Source organism: Herpailurus yagouaroundi, unplaced genomic scaffold (assembly GCF_014898765.1).
Source record: "Herpailurus yagouaroundi ecotype Mexico unplaced genomic scaffold, PumYag 163, whole genome shotgun sequence".
Taxonomy (NCBI): Eukaryota; Metazoa; Chordata; class Mammalia; order Carnivora; family Felidae; genus Herpailurus; species Herpailurus yagouaroundi.
Genome location: NW_024412404.1, coordinates 62,073,813 through 62,094,423, shown reverse-complemented (window position 1 = coordinate 62,094,423; position 20,611 = coordinate 62,073,813). Strand labels below are relative to the sequence as shown.

At 47.3% G+C, this 20,611-nt stretch overlaps 1 protein-coding gene and 1 long non-coding RNA gene across 3 annotated transcripts in view; one reads left to right on the top strand and one right to left on the bottom strand.

Annotated features, from left to right (window-relative positions):
* The window catches only part of ADAM12 (ADAM metallopeptidase domain 12), a 299,802-nt gene that overhangs the window by 91,163 nt on the left and 188,028 nt on the right, over nt 1-20,611 (top strand). The gene's annotated exons all lie outside the window — the stretch shown is intronic.
* Nucleotides 9,181-16,286, bottom strand: LOC121037372 (uncharacterized). Of its 2 annotated transcripts, XR_005793743.1 has the most exons (4): nt 15,720-16,286; nt 15,327-15,423; nt 13,208-13,883; nt 9,181-11,893 (listed from the first exon to the last, which is right to left on the bottom strand). It is a non-coding gene; the product is annotated as an uncharacterized LOC121037372 (long non-coding RNA). The 2 variants fall into 2 exon arrangements; XR_005793742.1 differs by having other exon boundaries at nt 15,327-16,286.

The following is a 20,611-nucleotide window of genomic DNA, read 5'->3' as shown; positions in this document are numbered from 1 at the left end:
ATGTTTGTTTTCCGGTCCCTTTGGTTTTTTCTCAGCCTTGTGAGCATGTCAGGATTATACGGTGGCGTCCTGGGAAGGAGGAGTTGAGAGAGATGATTGGACATCTCTCCAAACCAGCCCGCTTTTTGCCAAGAGATGGTCTCCTTCATGAATCCGTGCTTCTTCAAACCTGGACATGACTAGGAACCACTGGGGGTATTATAGGTGAAATGCAGATACTGAATCAGTAGGGCTGGGGTGGGGCCCGAGAACTTGTGTTTCTGGCGGGCTCCCAGGTGAGGCACAGGTGCTGGTTGGCCCATGTTTTGAACAGCAGTGGTGCTGCTTGCAAAGGATGCTCTTGCAAGTGGATGAACGAATCCATGTAAGGGGCTGAGCAAAAGGCCTGGTGGGTAGTGAGTGCTTAATGATGAGCTGTGGCGATGATGGTGATGAGGCTAATAGCACAAAACGGTTATCTCAATAGAAATAACATTGTCGGTTCTGCCACAGGATAAGGGGTTATTTTCCGGGAGCGAGCGTCAAGGAAAACAGAGCGCGGGAATTCATTCATATTGACCAGTAAAGATGTGCTCATAGTGATGCCCAGGAATGTAGCAGGGCTTGCCAGCCAGCCCAAGTTCTTTAGACTGTAAGTTCCAGAGGCAGATGCTGAGCCAGTCTTTGTTATCCCCGTGTCCTGGCACCTTGGCCAAAGTGCCTGGCACATAGTAATCTCTCGATAAATGTTGGCTCCTGTCTTCATTTGCTGAGCACTTACTCTATGCCAAGCACTCCCCATGCATTTTTCTCCTTTTACCTTCACAGCAGGCTTGGGAGGGTGTGATTGTGAATTCCCTTTTCCAGATGTGGAAACTAAGTCTTGGCCAAGGTCACTCAATGGGCTGGGGCAACGGCCGAATTCAAACTCGGGCCCATCGGATTCTGCGGCCCAAACCCTTTCCCCCGGGCCCTCCTGGTCCTGCCGTGATAACGTAAGGATTTGGGAGGAGGGCTGCCACCAAGTGTGCATCAGCCTTGCCCAAGGGACCCTCAAAACCTTTGCTCATGTGGTCAGCAGGCGGGAAGACTTTCCTCTTTCACGTGGCATCTTCCGACCAGAGTTCTCATCGGCGACACCCGCGTGCACCCTTGCCCTCCCTTTGCTCCTGTCCCTGAACTCATCCTTCCTTCCCACATGGTTCTGATTCTGTCCTGGAGAGATGTGTTCAGGCAGACATCCAGGGGCGGAAAGAACAGCCTCAGACCCCCGGGAATCACACAGATTAGTGTTCCCTTATCCGGCCGTCATCTCTAACTCCTCTGTGCACGTGCGCAGAGCGTGATCCTGGCTTGCAGGGACTGTCTGTGCCGGGGTCCTGGCTCGATGGCTGGTACGCAACAGGATGCTCATCCCTGCTGCCCTCGTCTGAGGGTGCTCGGGCCACACCCGAGGTGACCATTTCAGGTTTCGAGGGGAACTTCGCTCCACACCCCTGTTTCTGCTAAAGTTAGGAAAAGCTTCGGTATCGTTCCATTTGGGAGGCAGCCAGAATTATCGTGCAGCGGACTCTTACACCCTGTTGGGAGGTTATGGTAACAGTCGCTCTGGGACCCTGGGAATTCCCAGCTGCAATTCCAGAGAGCTCAGAGAGGAGAGGTGTTTCCAGCCGCGTTTCCACAAACCGTGGCTCCTCTTGAAGCCTTTGCTCGTTTGGGTGCTAAAAGCTGAGAAGGGCGTGTCCTGAGGTTTCAGCTGGTGATCAGGCCGGCAGACAAGACCAGCCTGCTCTGTGAAGGGGGCTCCCCCACCCCCACCCCGCATCCCGAATGCATGCTCATTTTGCAACCCCGTGTGTGAAACACGCGTGCCTCCCCCCAGTTCTTTGGAGAAGTCCGGCTCCCAGGTGAAAAGGAAAAGCCCACTGCTTCTCCATATCATCAGGCAAGATAACCCAAGGACCCAGGAAGCTCTTGTGCTGACCTTATGTGAATTTGCTGCGTGCCTTGCATGGGTTTCTTTGCCTCTCTGGGCGTCCTCACCTGTAAAACGAAGGCACTTAGCTGGAAAACCGTGCAGAGGTCAATTCAGCTTTGAAACTCTGTGACTGCCCGAGTGGAGTCCTTGAGCATGTGACATATTTTTAAGTAATTCCGATTATTTCCACCTCCACTCCCATGCTTTGTAACCTCGGGATGTGGCACGTAACAAGGGAACTGTGCTTTACCAAACGCAGCCGGCTCTCTTCCTCCCTTACCCGGGGGGTTGAGGCCGATAGCGTGAGAGGGGAACAGCCGGGAGCTTGCTGGTCCACAGAGAAGCTTCTGCCTCAGCCCGTGGGAACGGAGAGAGATGAGATGCCTCCCCACGTCGTCCGGGGGGTGCTTCCTTTATAAAGGGCTGCTCTTTACCCCCATGCCTTACAGGTGTGGGAAGCCAACCTGTGCCCGAAACAAAAGCCAGCCTTGCGAAGAGGGAGGCTGGCAGGGGCTGGCTTGCCTCTGGTACATCCCCGACGCCCAGTTTCCCCAACAGCTGCTTCCCTCTCTCCTGCTGCAGCGGCCTGCCTGGGACGTGTCCGAGGCCACCTTGCTTCTGCCCGGCGAGCACCTGTGCCTGGGCCTGACCTGGCCACTCGCCGACACCGTAACGGAGTTAAGAAGGGAATCTGTGGGCTGCTTTTCTGTATGTGTGGGGTACAGGTCTTCTGGTGCTGCTGGAGAAACCCTTCTAAAATCGCTTTTATTGCTCTTTCTCAGATTTGAGTTGCGTCCCTTTAAAACTCTTATATAGCTACCTAAGAGGTTCTCAACTCCAACATTCGAGGACGTTTAAAATGGAAGGCCGTTCTTGATTCTATTGGACGCGGTGTGTATGGCAAAGGTAGACAAGGGAGTGGTTTCCGTGGAGGAATAACACCCATCCTCGATTAGTGTTCAGATTCCTGGTGCTTGTAACCTTGACTGATTTGGGAGAACAGAAGAATGTGGCAGGCAGAAGCTGAAAGGTGAGAAAGACTTCGTTGAAATCAAATTTCCCTCTGTCAGAGGGTTATGGTTTAGACTAGGGAAGCAAGAACTACTTGGATTGAATTATACGAGGTCATTTCGCGTTGTGCTTATTATAGACAGAGTACCTCCCCCGTAAACTGTATCCGACCTAAAGGGAGGGACTTAGGGGATTTCCACAAGATGGCAGCCTACGAAGGTTCTGAACTCCCCGTCTCCCATGGACACACCATTCCTGCAGCTGCACAAGGGTCATTTCCTTCTGAAAGAGAGCTGAAAAGTGGATGAGCTCTTTTTCTACAACAAAGGATAAAAAGACTACATCGAGACAGGTAGAAAGGGCAGAGATGTGGTCTCAGCAAAACCTCACCCCCAGCATAGAGATGTGCAATGAGAAGGGATGTCACAGACCAGGAGGTAGAGCAGGTGCCTCTCCTGGAGGAGCAGAGCGAGGGGTGGGTACCCCACATCTCCAACCCCTGGGACCTGCACCAGACAGATGAGCCCCCAAAACATCTGGCTTAGAAAACCAATGGGGCTGGGGCGCCTGGGGTGCCTCAGTCGGTTGGGCGTCCAACTTCGGCTCAAGTCATGATCTCACGGGTCGTGGGTTCGAGCCCCGCGTCGGGCTCTGTGCTGACAGCTCAGAGCCTGGAGCCTGCTTCAGACTCTGTGTCTCCCGCTCTCTCTGCCCCTCCCCTGTTCATGCTGTGTCTCTGTCTCAAAAATAAATAAACATTAACAAAAAAAAAAAAAAAAAAAAAAAGAAAACCAAGGGGGCTGATGTCCAAGAGACCCAAAGTGCTGCAGGACACTGAGATTCCCCTTGTAAAGTGCTTGCCGGTGGTCTCACTTGCCCAAAGACCCAGCGGAAAAAATTGCAGATGGGAGAGCGCCTGGATTATGTGTGAAGGAAAAGTCATTTGCTAATCCAAAAGCATCCGCTGCAGGGTCAGGGAACAGTTGAAACTTTCCCTGGAGATGGAGAGGCTGGTGAGCTTGGAAGTGGCACCCTCCCGCCACCTTGCTGAGTGAAGCATGGGCAGGTGGCTGTGGTACCGTCCCACCGCCTTTCCAAAGCCAGGTTAGTACCAAGGGTTGATGCAACCTCCCGTCAGCTAGCTAAAGTCGGCCAGTTTGGGTACGTGTGACACTTCCCTCGATCCCTGGGCTTAGGCTGACGAGTATAAGCAGTGGTGGTAGCATCCTTCTGTCTCATCTCACAGACAAACCACTCTCCCACTGCATTCCTAAAGCCTATGGGCACACGTGCCATCAGGGAATTTATTTTCCCACCACCTTTCTGGAGCCAGGGAGTGTGCCCCACCTTCTACATTCTCCTGCTGCCCAGCTAAAGCCTCCATGTACGTGCAGTCCACACAGGGGATGCCCCTTGATCTCCTGGCCCTGGTGACTAAGAAGGCTGGCATTCCTGAGCTCCCCTGGGAAAGTAACAATTAGAAAGATAGTTCTCAACAGATCTCCACCGCCAGGACACTGCACAGACAACAGACTGAAACACAACCCCGGTCTTCCTGTGAAAAAAAAGTATATTTACTTAGCCAGGAGCTTCCTGAGGGAGAGGCTTCAGGTTTCCCACGTATCTTCAGGCTAAGGAGGCAGAGAACATAAGCAAGAGACACCATCCTTTCTCACTGCCTTGGCCTGAATACAGCTTGACAAGACCTCCCAGAAAGGAGCTTATACACTCATGTGGAGTCCCGATTTTTATAACTGTCGCTCAGTGGACACCTCTAGATCTCCCGGTATGGAGGCCAGCAGAGATTATGATCTCACTGGCTGTATATATTTGCATGTATTAAAAGCTTCTGCTCTAGGGTCTGGCGTCCAGTCCACCCGAAACTAGGTGCTAAATGAGATTCCTCCCCTTGGAACATGGACAGGTCTTGGCACATCGTCAATAGTGGAGACCTACTAAGAATAAGTGTAGACAATCACAAAGGTTAGAGAGACAACCAAGAACTAGGGGAGGTCTAAGGAGAAGGTTCATCACCTACACAGGGCCACTGTTTCAAGAGTGAGAGAGGTGGCTGTTTCACCTATCAGAAATAAAACACAGAGGGGCACCTGGGTGGCTCAGCCAGTTGAGCATCCAACTTCAGCTCAGGTCATTCTCTCATGGGCTCACGAGTTCAAGCCCCACATAGAGCTCTGTGCTGACAGCTCAGATCCTGGAGGCTGCTTCAGATTCTGTGTCTCCCTCTCTCTCGTCCCCTCCCCCATTCTCTCTCTCTCTCTCTCTCAAAAATAAATAAACATTAAAAAAAAAAAGAAACAAAACACAGAGAGTCAAGCAAAATAAAGAAACAGAAATATGTTCCCAGTGAAAGAACAAGACAAGACCTCAGAAATGGAGGTATGGAGATAGGTAATCTACTTGATAAAGAATTCAAATAATGTTTCTAAAGATGCTCATTGAATTTAGGAGAACAGATGAACACAGTGAGAACTTCAACAAAGACATAAAAGACATAAGAAACTGCCAAACAGAAGTCACGGAGCTGAAGAATACAATAATGAACTGAAAAATACTCTACAGGGGGTCAACAACAGACTGGATGAAGTGAAAGAACAGACCAATGAGCTGGAATACAAAGCAATGGAATTCACCCAAACAGAGTCACAAAAAAAAGCATTAAAAAAATGAATATAACTTAAGAGAACTATGGGACAATACCAAGCAGTATAACATTTGCATTATAGCCATCCCAGAAGGAGAAGAGAACATAATTTGCATTATAGGGATCCCAGAAAGAGAAGAGAGAGAGAAAGAAGCAGAAAACTTATTTGAAGAAATAATGGCTGCACACTTCCCTAACCTAGGGAAAGAAACAGATATCCATGTCCAGGAAGCCCAGAGAGTTCCAAAGAAGATGAATTCAATGAGGTCCACACCAAGACACATTATAATTAAAGATGTCTGAAGTTAAAAAATCTTAAAAGTAGAAAGAAAAACACAAATTGGTATGTACAAGGGAAACCCCATAAGGCTATCAGCAGATTTCTCAGCAGAAACTTTGTAGGTTATTGTTCAAAAATCAAAGGAAAGATAAAGAGTTTTCTAGACCAGCAAAAGCTAAAGGATGTAAAGGAATTCATCACTACCAAACCAGCCTTAAAAGAAATATTAAAGGTACTTGGTTAAGCTTAAAAGAATTGGCAAGAAAACGCAAAAGTAAAAACCTCTCTGGTAAAGGTAAATACATAGTAAAGGTAGTGGATTAATCACTTATAAAGCAATTATTATGGTTAAAAGACAAAAGTACTAAAATTAACTGAAACCATAATTAGTTGAGGGATACAGAAAATAAAAAGATGTGAAATGTGACATCAAAAACATAAAATAGGAGGGGGGAGAAAAATGTAGAGTTTTGGAAAGTGTTCAAATTTAAGTTGTTATTAACTTAAAACAGGCCATGGTATACAAAAGGTGATATGTGTGAACCTCACAATAACCACAAAGTAAAAACTTCTAGTAAATACACAAAAGAAAATGAGAAATGAATGTAAATGTAGTACTAAAGAAAATCATCCAACCACAAGAGAACGGAGAAAAAGAAGGAAGAAACAGGAATTGCAAAAGCACCCAGAAAACAATTAACAAGATGCCAAAAAAAATACATACCTTTAAATAATTACTTTAAGTGTAAATGGACTAAATTCTTCAATCAAAAGACAGAGTGGCTGAATGGATAAAAGAACAAGACACATCTGTATACAGCCTACAAGAGACACACCTCAGAGTAAGGACACACAAACACTAAAAGGGAAGGGCTGGAAAAAGATATTCCATGCAAATGGAAACAGAAAGCTATTATAGCTATACTTAGGTGAAATAGACTTTAAGCCAAAGACTATAATAAAAGACAAAGATAAGCATTACATAATAATAAAGGGATCAATCCAGCAATAGGATATAATATTTATAAATAAATATGCATCCAACATAGAAGCACCAATATAAACAAAGCAAATATTAACAGATCTAAAGGTAGAAGTTGACAGTAATACAATAATAATTGGGGACTTTAACACCCTGCTTACATCAATGGATAGATCACCCAGACAGAAAATCAGTAAGAAAACATTGACCCTAAATGACACATTAGACCCGATGGACTTAATAGTTAAATGCAGAATATTCTATCCAAAAGCAGCAGAATACACATTCTTCTCAAATGCACGTGGAACATTCTCCAGAACAGATCACACGTTAGACCACCAAACAAATCTCAGAAAGTTCAAGAAGTTTGAAATCGTGTCAAGCATCTTTTCCAACCACAGTGGTATGAAACTAGAGGTCAAATACAAGAGAAAAACTAAAAACTAAAAATATGTAGAGATTAAACAACATGACACCGAGAAAACTACTTGGTCATAGAAAAAATTAAAAAGTTCCTAGTGGTAAATGACAACAGAAATATGACGTATCAAAATCCATGGGATGTAGCAAAAGTAGAGGGAAGTTCATAGCAATACATCCTACCATAAGAAACAAGAAAATCCCAAATAAACTATTTAACTTTACACCCGAAGGAGCCAGAAAAAGAAGAACAAATGAAGCCCAACGTTAGTAGAAGGAAGTAAATAATTAAGGTCAGAGTGGAAATAAATGAAAAAACTAAAAGACAATCAAAAAGATCAATGAAACCAGACCTGGTTCTTTGGAAAGATTAAGAAAATGGACAAATCTTTAGCTGGACTCACCAAGAAAAAAGAGACAGGGCTCAAATAAATAAAATCAGAAATGAAAGAGAAAAGTTACAGCCGATACCACAGAAACACAAAGGATCAAAAGAGACCATTCTCTAATTATATGCCAACACTGAACAACCTAGAAGAAATGGATAGATTCCTATAAACTTAAATAATCTTCCTAGACTGAATCATGAAGAAATAGAAAATACGAGTAGACCAATTACTAGTAAGGAGATTGAATCAGTAATCAAAAATCTCCCAACAAACTAAAGTCCAGGACCAGATGGCTTCAGTGGGTGAATTTTATGAAACCTTTAAAGAAGATTTAATACCTATCCTTCTCAAACTTTTCCAATCAAAGAGTAGGCAATGCTCCCAAACTCACCGTATGAGCCCAGCATTACCCTGAAACCAAAACCTGAGGACACCACCATCAAAAAAAAAAAAAAAAAAAAAATTATAGGCCAATACACCTGATGAACATAGATACAAAAGTACTCAATAAAATATCATCAAACCAAATTCAATGATGCATTAAAAGGACGGTACATCATAACCAAGAGGGATTTGTCCCAGGGATGCAAGGATGGTTCAACAGCTACAAATCAATCAGTGGGATATGCCACATAAAATGAACGATAAAAATCATATGATCAAGTCAGTGACTATTATTAAAAAGACAAGAAATAGTAAGTGTTGGCAAGGATGTGGGAAAAAAAGAGAACCCTTGTGCACTGATGGTGAGAATGGATATTGGTTCAGTCACTGTGGAAAACCATATGAATTCCTCAAAAAATTAAAAATAGAATTATCATACGATCCAGTAATTCCACTACTGGGTATCTACCTGAAGAAAATGGGTACATTAATGTGAAAAGAAATACTCAGCCTTACGTTCATTGCAGCATTATTTACAATGGCCACGATATGGAAACAACCTAAGTGCCCATCAACAGATTAACGGATAAAGAAGATGTGGCATACATATTCATTGGAATATTATTCATCTATAAAAAAAATAAATGAAAATCTTGCCATTTTGTGACGGCATGGACAGGCCTTGAGTTAAGTGAAATAAATCACCCAGAGAAAGACAAATACCACACGCTTTCCCTTGTATGAGGAATCTAAAAAAACAAAACAAAACAAAGCCCAGACTCATAGACACAGAGAACAGATTGGTGGTTGCCAGAGGAGAAATGGGGTTTGGGGGAGGGCGCAAAGTGAATGAAGGGGATCAAGAAATACAGACGTCCGGTTATAAAATAAATAAGTCATGGAGGCAGAATGTACAGAATGGGGAATATAATCAATAATATTAACTCTGGCGACTTAACGGTGATCATTTCACAATGCGTGCAAATATGAAATCATTATGTTGTATGCCTGAAACTAATGCCAATGACCCCTCAAAAAAAATGAGAAAGATAAATGGGCTCGTGAAAATGTATAAACTGTGAATTGGTAAAGAAATGACAGGCAACACGAAAGCTATTTTTTATTTGAGTAAAGCATTTGTGGTCGATTTGGTAGCATTTGTTTCTGAATCGCTAGGAAGCAGAGGGACAAGTAGCAAGCATGATGAATCGGCTGACAAGGGCTTTTCTCCCTTGTCCCTGTGTGAAATGATGGAAAATTTCCCATTGCCAGTCTAATTTCCCAAGGAATTGGAGTATGCATGGAATAAAGGCTGAGGTCTCTCAGGAGAGTCAGAAATCCTTGTGAGGGTGAACGCGGGAAGACGGGAAGACTAGGCTGGCTAGTGAGTGTTCTGCCTCCGTCACCGTAGGTGTGAAATTGTAGCTTCTCAACAGCCTCTGCCTTCACTGACTGTTCCTGAAACTTGACGTCGCTACCATGACGCCTGTCTTCTTTATGGTTAGAAAACAACCCAAAAATGCGAGCCGAGAGCTCCCAGATGGAAGCTTCAGGGGAGTGTCGAGGTCAGCACATGGGACAGACCCACCGCAGGGCTGTAGCCTGTAGGACACCAGCCCATTCTGTGGCCGGGACCCTGGGAACGGCACTTTGCCTGGAAGAGACTTCATAAGCCTGTGTGCTGAGCATTTGCTGTGAATGGGGCTGTCCTCAGCTCTCCCCCTAAAAACACAGTGGGACAAACGCTAGCCTTGTCCGCATTTTCAGATGAGGACACAGACTCACAGAGGCTTATGGGATTTGCACAAGGACACACAGGCCTGGGGCCCCTCCTTATGAACCGGCCAATTCAATTTCTTATAAGACTTGGCTGGCAAATTATCCTGAATGCAGTGTTTTTTGTTTTGTTTTGTTGTGTTGTGTTGTTTTTTTGTTTTTTAAGAGGGAGACTGCTGCGCTGCAGAGATTTCCAAACCTGGCATCCTCTCTACAAACTAAAGCTTTGTGCAGAAACCCAGAATATACAATCCGTTATCCTGGGGGCTAGGAGCCTGTGAGCCATCCCTGTAACTGAGTGCCCCCCCCGCCAACTTAGTTGAAAGAATAGCACTGCCCACAACTCCGCATGACGCGGCTGTGTGCAGGTGCTGGGTTAGCCAGCATCCCAGCTCAAAAGAGGCTGAACGCGGCTGCTGAGGATCTTGAGAGAGAGCCCTCTCTTAGAGGAGGGGACATCTGCTGGACGGTGGGGTGTCCACTGGGTCGCCCAGGACGAGATGACCTCTTGAGACCCGGTCTGGCCTTCTGGCTCTGAGGATCTCTGTGTGTTCTGTAATCAGAAATAAACACTGACGTGGGGGAGAGTAAAGATGCCACCACTTCTCACATTTGCTTGGCGACAGTGTCGGTGATCGGGTACCTCTTTAACCTGGTAGGGTTTCGTAGCACCTGGCTCAGCCCACGTGCTCGGTGGGATCTCCCTGGCGAAGGGCGAGGTTCCAGGTCTTCGAATCTCAGACCTGCCCCCCCTTCCCCGTCCCCCGCGATGGATTTTGGCACCTGTCTCTCTGCTCGCATTGGGTATGAACAATGAGCAGCCACTCGTAGCCAAATTCCTTTTCCGCTAGTGAGAGAGAAAAGACAGATGGCGAGAGTTTATTTCAGGTATTTTAACCTTGTCCACATGTGGTAACGTTATAAAAAGAGTGGAAACGGGCGTATGTTAAAATCGCCCATGAGCCAAGAACCTGAGCGTAATAATTGTTATTTTATCTGCCCCTTTCAGAGCTTCTATAGAAATGTGTTGCGTCGTCCTATCTTTTAGTCTTCGGCTTGGTCTCCGCCGTGGCTTGCAGACCTCCTGCTCGATATGGTTTATTACCATGGCAAATTCCAGAATTATCAAGCTCCTGTCGCTCCATTTGTTCGCCTTATCTCCAATTCCCCATGGCCCAGTTCTGACAGATATGATCCAGGTCCGTTCCCTTCGATTAACCAAGTCAGCGCAAAACCCCTATTTCTGATTTGCCTGTAAACTGACAAGAACGCTCCAGTTACCCAGAGCTGTCTGGTAATAGCGGCAGGAAGGAGAGTCCACCGAAAAACGTTTTGTTAATAGGTGGGGTTAATTGACACATCGAGCCTGTTACATTGATGGTTTAATTGATATTTGCTGATTATCTCCTGGAACCCAGAGCTGCGTGAGAAAGGATGACTCTGGAAATCTCAAGTGTCTGTTTCTATCATAAGCTCTTGTATTTGACCAAGGCCGTAAGGATTTTTCACCAGACTCCTCTGAGTTGTTAAAATATAATACCATAGTACCACTTACAATTGGATTTATGGACACTCCTTTTCTCTATAAAACGTGGACAATGTCATCCCGGCCATCACATCTGGACTGATAAATCTTTTGGAGGCTTGCGGCAATGGGTTTGCTTTTCGTCTTTTTCTTTCTCATTCAGGGCCAACCCCAAACAGGCTGAGTCCTTTGGGTGGTACAATTGTGGAGGAAAGTGCATGGGTTCTAGAGTTTTCCAGACCTCGCTACCACATCCTAGCCCTGTGACGTCTACATTTCACTTTCCTCACCTGTAAATTTGTGATAACATTTCCATGCATGATTGAGGGGGTTGAATATGATGCCTATAAAGTGTGAGGCTCAAGGCCAGGCCTGGAGCAGGCATGTAATTGATGGAAGGTGTTGATAGCAATATTTACGGCGAATATCTCAATTACTTGCTTTTCTTCATCACCCCCCACATCTCCGCTGATCCTCATTCAGCAGATGCCATCATCCTAGTGACACCTGGGAAATAGGATAGAACAGGACATACTCCCTTTAGAGGATTTATATCCGGGGTTGGATTTATGTCCAGTCAAATGTCGGATAAGGGTATTGTTGGAACAGAGGGCAAACAAGCAGATCCAGACCCAGGGCTATGGGGTGAATGAACGATGTCTACAGCAAGGCACCCCATTTGCCCAGTGGCCTTCGTGCCCCCTGCCCATCGCCCCTGTTCCTGGGCCCTTTCATGAAGCCTGAGAGTTTTCTCATGTGCTCTGCCTTGGCAGAACAAAGCACCAAGATGCACATAGTGTGTCAGAAGATCACACAGTCAGGGGGACTACGTGTCCAGGTTTGCCTGCGACGGTCCAGTTTATGCATATAGTCAGGTCATGTTTACTAATGATAGTCCTTTGCGCTCTTGTGGGTGTCTCAAATTGGATGGCGGTTACCCTAACTATACGGATACCCCAACAATTGATTCTGCTTTGGTTATTGGCAATGACTGATGATTATGATCATAATAATGTTGCTAAACCCAAAAAGGTCCTTTTGTATTATGCTTCCATGCAATGAAAAGCTTCTAATTTTTCTTATTAGAAAATATGGTGATTTGCGTGGATCAAAAAATGTGCCAAAGACGTAAGCTTTTGCTATTTTCCTAGGATAGCTTTGTAGATTGGGGGCATTGGGTTTTCTTCCTGTAGAAAGCAATGGGACTAATTATTTTTTCTTAGGAAGCTATGAAGTCTTCTGGGTAAAATTTAGTCTGTCTTTTCAAAGATCACATGCATTTAATTTTTAGATTTTTATTTATTTTAGGGAGAGAGGGTGCGTGCATGCACACATAAGCAGGGGAGAGGGCCAGGGGGGGGGGGGGGGGGGGGGAGGGAGGGAGGAGAGAGAGAGAGAGAGAGAGAGAGAATCCTAAGCAGGCTCCACACTCAGCACAGAGCCTGTTGTGGGACTCAATCCCACGACCCTGGGATCGTGACCTGAGCTGAAATCAAGAGTTGGACACTTAAGCTACTAAAGCCACCCAGAAAGATCCCCTGTATTTAGGACATTCATTAGGTACGTAACATGTAGCCTTTGATAGCCGTTATCAGAAATCTGCAATCTTCTTCATTCTTCTCTGTTGTAAAAGATACTGTTACTTAACTGTCATTATTTTATTAATTAAGCTCCCCTCAGGCACAAAGATTTGTTTGCCAGCATCTCTGATTCTTGAGCTCAGAGTCTGAAAAGAGAGCCCCAGGAGAACAGGAGAAACACAAATCTTCTCCCTCATGTTACACTGCATTTCAGGTGCCAACACAGCGGATGGGAACTTACAGGGAGAAGGCAGGCTCGAATCTGCAGGGTGTTGATGTGGATGAGACCCAGAGCTCCTCTGGGGGCATCTCGAGGTTCATCTTTCAAAATCTGGAATTCTCTCTCTGGCCCAAGGGAGTGCCCTCTGGCCTCCTGCCAAGGTCATCCTGGCGGCCCGGCTGGCTTCCAGGAAGGGAGGGAGGCTGCCTCCCCAACCCACGGAGCCCTCTGGTTTTTTGATACACGTTCAGCATTCCGAATGGTCGAAACGAAAGGCCTGGTTAATAAAGGACGGGCCCGAAGTAACAGTTGCAGCGGTGCAATACCTTTCACATTACGGTAGAAAGAGGAGATTTATAATCCTGGCGGATAAGCCCTTTTCCTGGAGCCGCTCAGGCCTAACGGTTTCTTGAGGCTGAAGCAAAAGGCCCACCACGAGCTGTGATTTATGCAGCCAGCGCTGACGGAACGCACCTTGTCAGAGGCGAGGCTGTGTAAGAGCTGGGACACCGTGGCTCAGCCTCATCAAGCTGACTTGTGCTTGCGTAGAGTTTGCGTTTTCGTCTTCGTGGGAATCCTTTTAACTTCTGAGTGGGATTTACCACTTCAGGAAAGGCCGCCTTGTCCTCGTTGGGAGGAGACAAGCCTCGGCTCCCCAGTCCCGCCCGATGTTTCACACGGAATCGGTGCTGGAACACTGGTGGGGGTGGGGCGTGGGGGGTGGAGTGAGGACTGGAATTTTCTGCGGGACGGATGAAGACATGTCTGCCCAGGAGTCATCAGTGTGTGATTGGGGGTGGGGTGCCGCTCTGTTCTCTCTAATCATCCAAACTATTTAAATTTTTTTAAAAAATTAATATTTGTTTGTGAAAGAGAGAGAGGCAGAGTGTGAGCAGGAGAGGGGCAGAGAGAGAAGGAGACACAGAATTTGAAGCAGGCTCCAGGCTGCGAGCTGCCAGCACAGAGCCCCATGCGGGGCTTGAACTCATGAACTGTGAGATTATGACCTGAGCTGAAGTCAGACGCTTAACGGACTGAGCCACCCAGGCACCTCTAACTTGTTGTTAATGTCTATTTATTTTTGAGAGAGAGAGAGAGAGAGAGAGAGAGAGAGAGAGAGAGAGAGAGAAAGAGTGTGAGCGGGGGAGGGGCAGAGAGAGAGGGAGACACAGAATCCGAAGCAGACTCCAGGCTCTGAGGCATCAGCACAGAGCCCGACGCAGGGTTCGAACTCATGGACCGTGGGATCATGACCTGAGCCGAAGTCAGACACTTAACTGACTGAGCCACCCAGGAGCCCTTATAATCATCCAAACTGTTTAAAAGAACAGGCTGTGAGCAAATATTTTTAGCACCAAACAGCAGAGCCAGCATGGGAAGGGGACAACAAAAGGCTGAAATAGAATGACCTGGGGGATGTGGTCATTGCTGCCGCCTGCAGGTGGGGTCCCTTCTGGGCAAGGCTGCCCAGAACTGGTGTTCTGACGACCAGTAGAGGGAGGGCGTTAGGCAGAAAAGCAGGGCAGCTCGTGAGCCCTCACCAGTCAGAAGATGCTTGTGTTCGTGGAGGCCGTGGCCCTTGGGTGACACACCCAACCTGTACTGTTTACACAAGCACTTTAGACCTTTGTCATGCGCTTGAGTTCCATGCCTGAGCTGAGTCCTCACTCTGGCCCGTTTCGTCCCAACCCCGCCAGGGACAGCACGGCACGGTGCCTGCCAATGGGGGACCTTCCGCTGGCTCCGTCCTACTCGACCTGCTGCTGTGGGCTGCGAACCGGTCCTTCCCCAACACCGGGGCCTCCGTCCTCCTCTCTCCCTGGTGATTGCCATGCAGTCCCAAAACCTAAGTGCCTCAGTCAATCACTTCACTGAACCTGAACTGAACTGCACACCCCTCAAGGGGGAGGCCCTGTCCTGAGATCTCCCCCACGTGTGTAGCATAGATTGAAACCCAGAGTCAACAGGAGAAGGGGAGGGGCGATCAGAGCCAGGGAGGGAGCCGGAGGAACACTGCGGGACTGTCCCCGAGCCAGAGATTCAAAAGCGCCCTTCACCCTCCAGCCGGCGGGGCCCATGGCTGGTGGCATCCCTGTGTCCCTCTGGGGAGGCGGAGGCCCAGAAAGGGGAAGGCACTTACCCAGGTCGGACAGCCACATCTGCCGGCAGCCGGGCGATGTTCAGATGCAGGTGGCCTGTGCCCGAGCTGGGAGCCACGTGGTCCCTCACAGAAGGCGCTGGTGGGAAAGGTAAGGTCAGGAGACGCGTGAGGCTGGCCTGCACTGGCCTGTTCAGAAGGTCAAGGCATGTCTGGCTAGGCAGATGGAGAGGAGTCAGACAAGCCAGGGGACCTCCACAGGTGGATTCAGGAGTTTGGACCTGGTACCATGGGACAGGAGATAGAGACAAGGGTTTTGAGCAGGAAAATGGCCCAGTAGAGGGTTTCAGGAGAAGTCGCTCAGGCAGACAGGAGTTGGCAGGATGAGGGGAAGGGGTAGGAAAGTGCGGGCCGGCTGAAGAGCGATGGCCTCACCCATGCGGTGGCCACAGAAAGTGGCTCACAGCCCGTGGTGGGACTGAAGGCACCGGTCCTGGGAGTTGGCAGATCCAGGGGCCTGTGCGTGGCCACCTGCGTTCAAGTAGGAGTCCAAGTTGAATCATTGTGAACGTCAGATACTCATCTCAAAAATATTTGCTCCTGTCAGGGGCCCTGTTGCTTCTTTTTTTAAAAACATAAGGCTTTTCATTTAAGTCAGAAATGCCCACAGTAAAAAGAAACTCGTTCCAAAAAGGGTGCTGGAAATAACTGTATCTTCTTCTGACCACCTCCTCCCAGACCCTCCAGAACCTTCTCTCAGAGGCAACCCCTGTTTGCAGCCCCTCGTAAACATTTCCAGAGAGACTCCATGCGTCTGTTAACACGTCTGTGTGTGGGGACGAGAAGAGCTTGAAATACTTGCGGTGTTTACGTCAGGCAGCGGCATTCTAAGTGCTTTGCAAACGTCTTCTCGAAAAAACAGCTCTTAGCAACCCTAAGAGAGGAACTGTTACTGTCCCCCCTTTTTACACATGGGGAAACGGAGGAGGGAGTGACTTTTCTGAGTCGCGCAGCTGCTGGAGGGCAGAGCAGAGAAGGGACTGCCCGCTGCTGGTCCCTTGGCATCTGGCCCCCTGCACTTACCTGCTGGCGGTCACCCTGTGATCAGCCACGCGATTGTGCTTGTGTTTTTAGTGCTGTGTGGCACGCCACGGGCTGGATGAACTCAAATTCCCCCAGCCAGCTTCCTTTTATTATTGATGGGCATGTAGGTTGTTTCCAGTCTTCTGATTTCATCATATTTTCGCAGTGATTCATTGGGTCAAGTCATAAATTTGGACTTTTGTAGTTGCTGCGTTATTTTCTTAAGCGTCGTAACGAGATGTTTGTTAAGCTGCTTACCACTGAACCGAACAGTCACCTCAGTGCAGAAAGCTGGTTTTTGGAAGAAGGAACCTGCTCTAAATTGCTTTTACTCTATCCACGGAAAGTAGAGGCAACAGATGGTCTCTCCTTTGAGCGGAAAGCCAGCAAGAGTTCCTGCTGGTGTTTTGGCAGGGCAACTTTTAAGAACATTGTCGAGACGCCCTCGTGGGGCTCTGCCTCCATCCGAGTGCTTTTGGTGTCCTGGGAGCTTTTCAAAATATGGATTACCAATCATAACCATAATTAGTTTTCGTCACATGGAGATTTAATATTAAGAACAAATATTCAGTTTTGTGTTGGTGGGTAATTTAGCCCATGCATATTTTTATACTCAGCAATTATTTTTCAACCCTCAGAGAAAAATGTTTGAGTGTAATCAGTAGGCAGTTTATTTATTTATTGGGCAACATGCAGCATATTATTCCACAAAGTCCTGTTGAAGCAAATGTTTCATCAATTATTGGCTGTTGTTTTGCTTTGTTTTGTTTTCCTGCCCGTGTGCCTGAAACACTCACTTAAGAATCTGTGATGTTTGGGGCGCCTGGGTGCTCAGCTGGTTAAGCGTCCAACTTCAGCTCAGGTCATGGTCTTAGGATTTGTGAGTTCAAGCCCCACGTAGGACTCTGTGCTGACAGCTCAGAGCCTGGAACCGGCTTCGGATTCTGTCTCTCCCTCTCTCTCTGCTCTTCCTCCACTCGCGCTCTGTCTCTCTGTCTCTCAAAAATAAAAAAACAAACATTAAAAAACTTAAAAAAAAAAAAAAGAATCTGTGATATTCAACTAATTCCCCCTGGCTACCTCATCTGGGCATCATCTCTGAAATTCCCTAGTCTGAAATTGGATAAAGGAGTGTGTTCTTTTTCAAGGACAAAGCACGTATACATCACATCATATCCAATCTAAGATACTGTCAAATGGCAAAGAATAACCCATGGCATTTTACTGTTTATAAAATTCTGACTTATAATACCATTACCAGAACACAAGAGTTTCTGTTTGTAGTATATCTTTGAGCTTAGCCTGCCTCTAAAATAATGGATATATGCCTTCCACAAGTATTTATTGAGCACCTATTATCTGCCAATGTGCTAGACAATTGCAGGGGGGAAAAGGTAAGACCTGAAATCTTGTAGAGCTTTGAGGGGCTCTGAGGTTGGGGATGAGAGTTGGCATGGGTTGTAAAAAAAAAAACAAAAAAAACAGATCCCTCCCTGTACTAAAATACCACTCACCTGTGTACTGTAAAGAGGTGAATTTTATGGTGTGTGAGTTTATATTTTAATACTGCTGTTATTAAAAAAAAAATCCCTCTGGGTTCTTAAGGGAAAATACACAGGAAGCAGATGGTAGGACTGACCTCAGAGACCCAAATACATTTGTAAGTATTTGGTCATGACCGAAGAAAAAAAGCCCGTTGCCTGATATTGCAATAAAATTGAAAAGAATCAATCTCTCCGTAATCAAGACCACAGTTCAGTTCAGAAGGCCCCCAATGCTTATGTTTTGGAGATCGGTATATCAGTCCCTGAGGTGGATACAGTTAGATCAGCAAAACTAGCCTGGGACCGAGCAAGACACCAAGGAAACCCAGATTTTTTCATATATAGGGGAAGCGAATATATTGGCCCAAACAGCAAATGAACCCCCCTCCCAAAAAAGAGAGAGTGAGAAGAGCTGCCACATAACTTTCCATCATTAATTTTATTTTCTTTTGGGGTTTGTTACCGAAAGATAAACTAATGCTTGATCAAGACAAGTATACCTTAATTTTGCACACGTGCATCCAGAACACGCCTCTTATTCCTCAGTTCAAGGTGAGGCTGGTAGAATTTAGTCACCCGGAAAATGCAGCATCCTGACCATTATTAGAACGAATGGCTTTTTCAAAATTCTAATTAACGAGCCCAAAGCTGTGTTACGTTGATACTGACACCATATTCTCAGACTGAATTTTCACAGCTGTGTGTGGAAAAAAAAAAATTCAAGTCTGTGGAGGAGAGAATCCTTGTTTGGAAGGTAAGAATCCGAGCCTGAATCCTCATCAACAGCCCGGTGCTGGCCATCGTGATACGTAGCCAGGCTCTTGAGCTGCGTCAGGGTGGGGTTGGGAGCACATGGGAGCCAACGTCCATCTCCTAGGGACACAGGCAAAGCCCCAGATAACTCCTGTTCCTTTTCTGTCTCCTGAATTCTGCATTGCACATTGGACTTCACAACTGCTCCAGCCCGAGAGTGTTATTTGGGTTAGTTTGTTGCAAATAACAGAAAACCTGACTCAAAATAGCTTGTGTGCAAAAGCGTGTTCCTCAGCTCACATGGCCTCCCTGGCTCCGTACCTCCCTCTCTGGGAGCTCCATCATGTGCGTGCACCTGGCCACAGAAAGCATGGAGGGCTGTTGGCAGGTCCGGGGTCATGTGGTCTCAGATCCCTTCTCCTTTGAGAATGTCAGCTCTCTTTCACAGTCTCTGTGACAATCGGTGGGGAATCCGCCCCTTGAGGACCCTCACTGAGCCCAGGACAGTGGGGTGTTCTGCACGTCTAGCCTGGGGAACTTGCCCTGGGTTAGGTGTGCATGTACCCCTATATGGTCCCTCAACCCTTGCCTAGAAGATAAGCTAACCACTCGTCTCACCCTGCGAAGAGGGGTGGCGAGGAAGTAAGACCATAGCAAGAGTCCCCCTCCCCCTCATCTGTGAAGGGAGCTTGGGAGGAAACGTACTTCCTGAAGGTTTGGATGCAGTGACCTGATGTCACGGGGGTAGACTCTCTCCCTCTAGCCAGGGTGCCTTCTGGGGAATCCGCTCCACCCCCATTCTGTCCAAACGTCTCCTTGGGCAGCCCCATGTGGTTGCAAATGGCGGCCTCAGTTTCATGTCTCCCATTGTGATACCACAGCCCCCCAACAGGGGGAGAAAGTGCCTCAAGATCCACTGTTGGTGGAGTGGATTCCACAAAACCATACTGACTGAGAGTGGGAAAACGGTAGTGACCCACTGGCGGAAAACAGGGGCCAGAGTACCTTGTGCCTGGAAGTCATCCACAAACGCCCGCTGTAACCTTCCCGTGAGCCCCCAGGCTGTCTGACCTCTCGTGGCTTTCCTCCCTCCCTGTCAACCTACCCCTGGTGTTCAGAAAAGCTCTAGCTCTGGATCGACCCCGCCTCCCATAAGCGCAGAGTTAACTAACGGAGAGAAATCTCTCTTCCTCGTACCGATGTCCACATGTCGCCCCTGGTGTCCTTCGTGTCCTAGCCATCATTGCCGACACCAGTCGTTTTTAATGTGCACCTCCTCCATCATCCTCTTCGCCGGACTCATTTATTCAGCCGTTAAGAGAGAGCCGCCCTATACATCCTGTCACCAGAACACCTTCCAAGATGTTCTCCCTCATGCCCCTCCCTCCCCCGTCCCACTTCGCTCTTTCTCGTCTAGCATGTGGCATGCCGTGTGGTCATTGCCTTAATATTAGACAGGGACCTGCCAGGGGCAGGTGCGAGGTGACTCAGTGGGGCTGGCGCCCAGGAGCGGGAGGAAGGAACGGGCTCCCTTTCTTGGGCGAGGACTGGAGGATAAAAGGCAAGATTGTTTGTAGAGCACCAGCACAGCCCTGATTCTGAGGAAAGCGTCAGTCAGCATCAGCTGCTGTCATGTCAGCTCTGTCATGTGCTGTTTCTGGAAGGACGAAATGGAGTTCACCAGGCACAGATGAAGGGAAAGACCTTCCCCACAGCAGGTCAGCCCGGGAGGAGGCCAGCAGGCATGGATACCCCTGGCAGGTGGGGAGAAGACAAAGCGTTTCTGTCGTAGCCAGGGAAGACTGAGCATCGAGCCTCTGAATGATGCCGGGGTCCGGAGAATCCCAAGATGTAGTTACGCATTAATACAAGCATTAAGGAATAAGTCACACAGGCATTATTTTAGAACATCCACCAGTGACATCGGGTGCTCAGTAGGATAGCTAA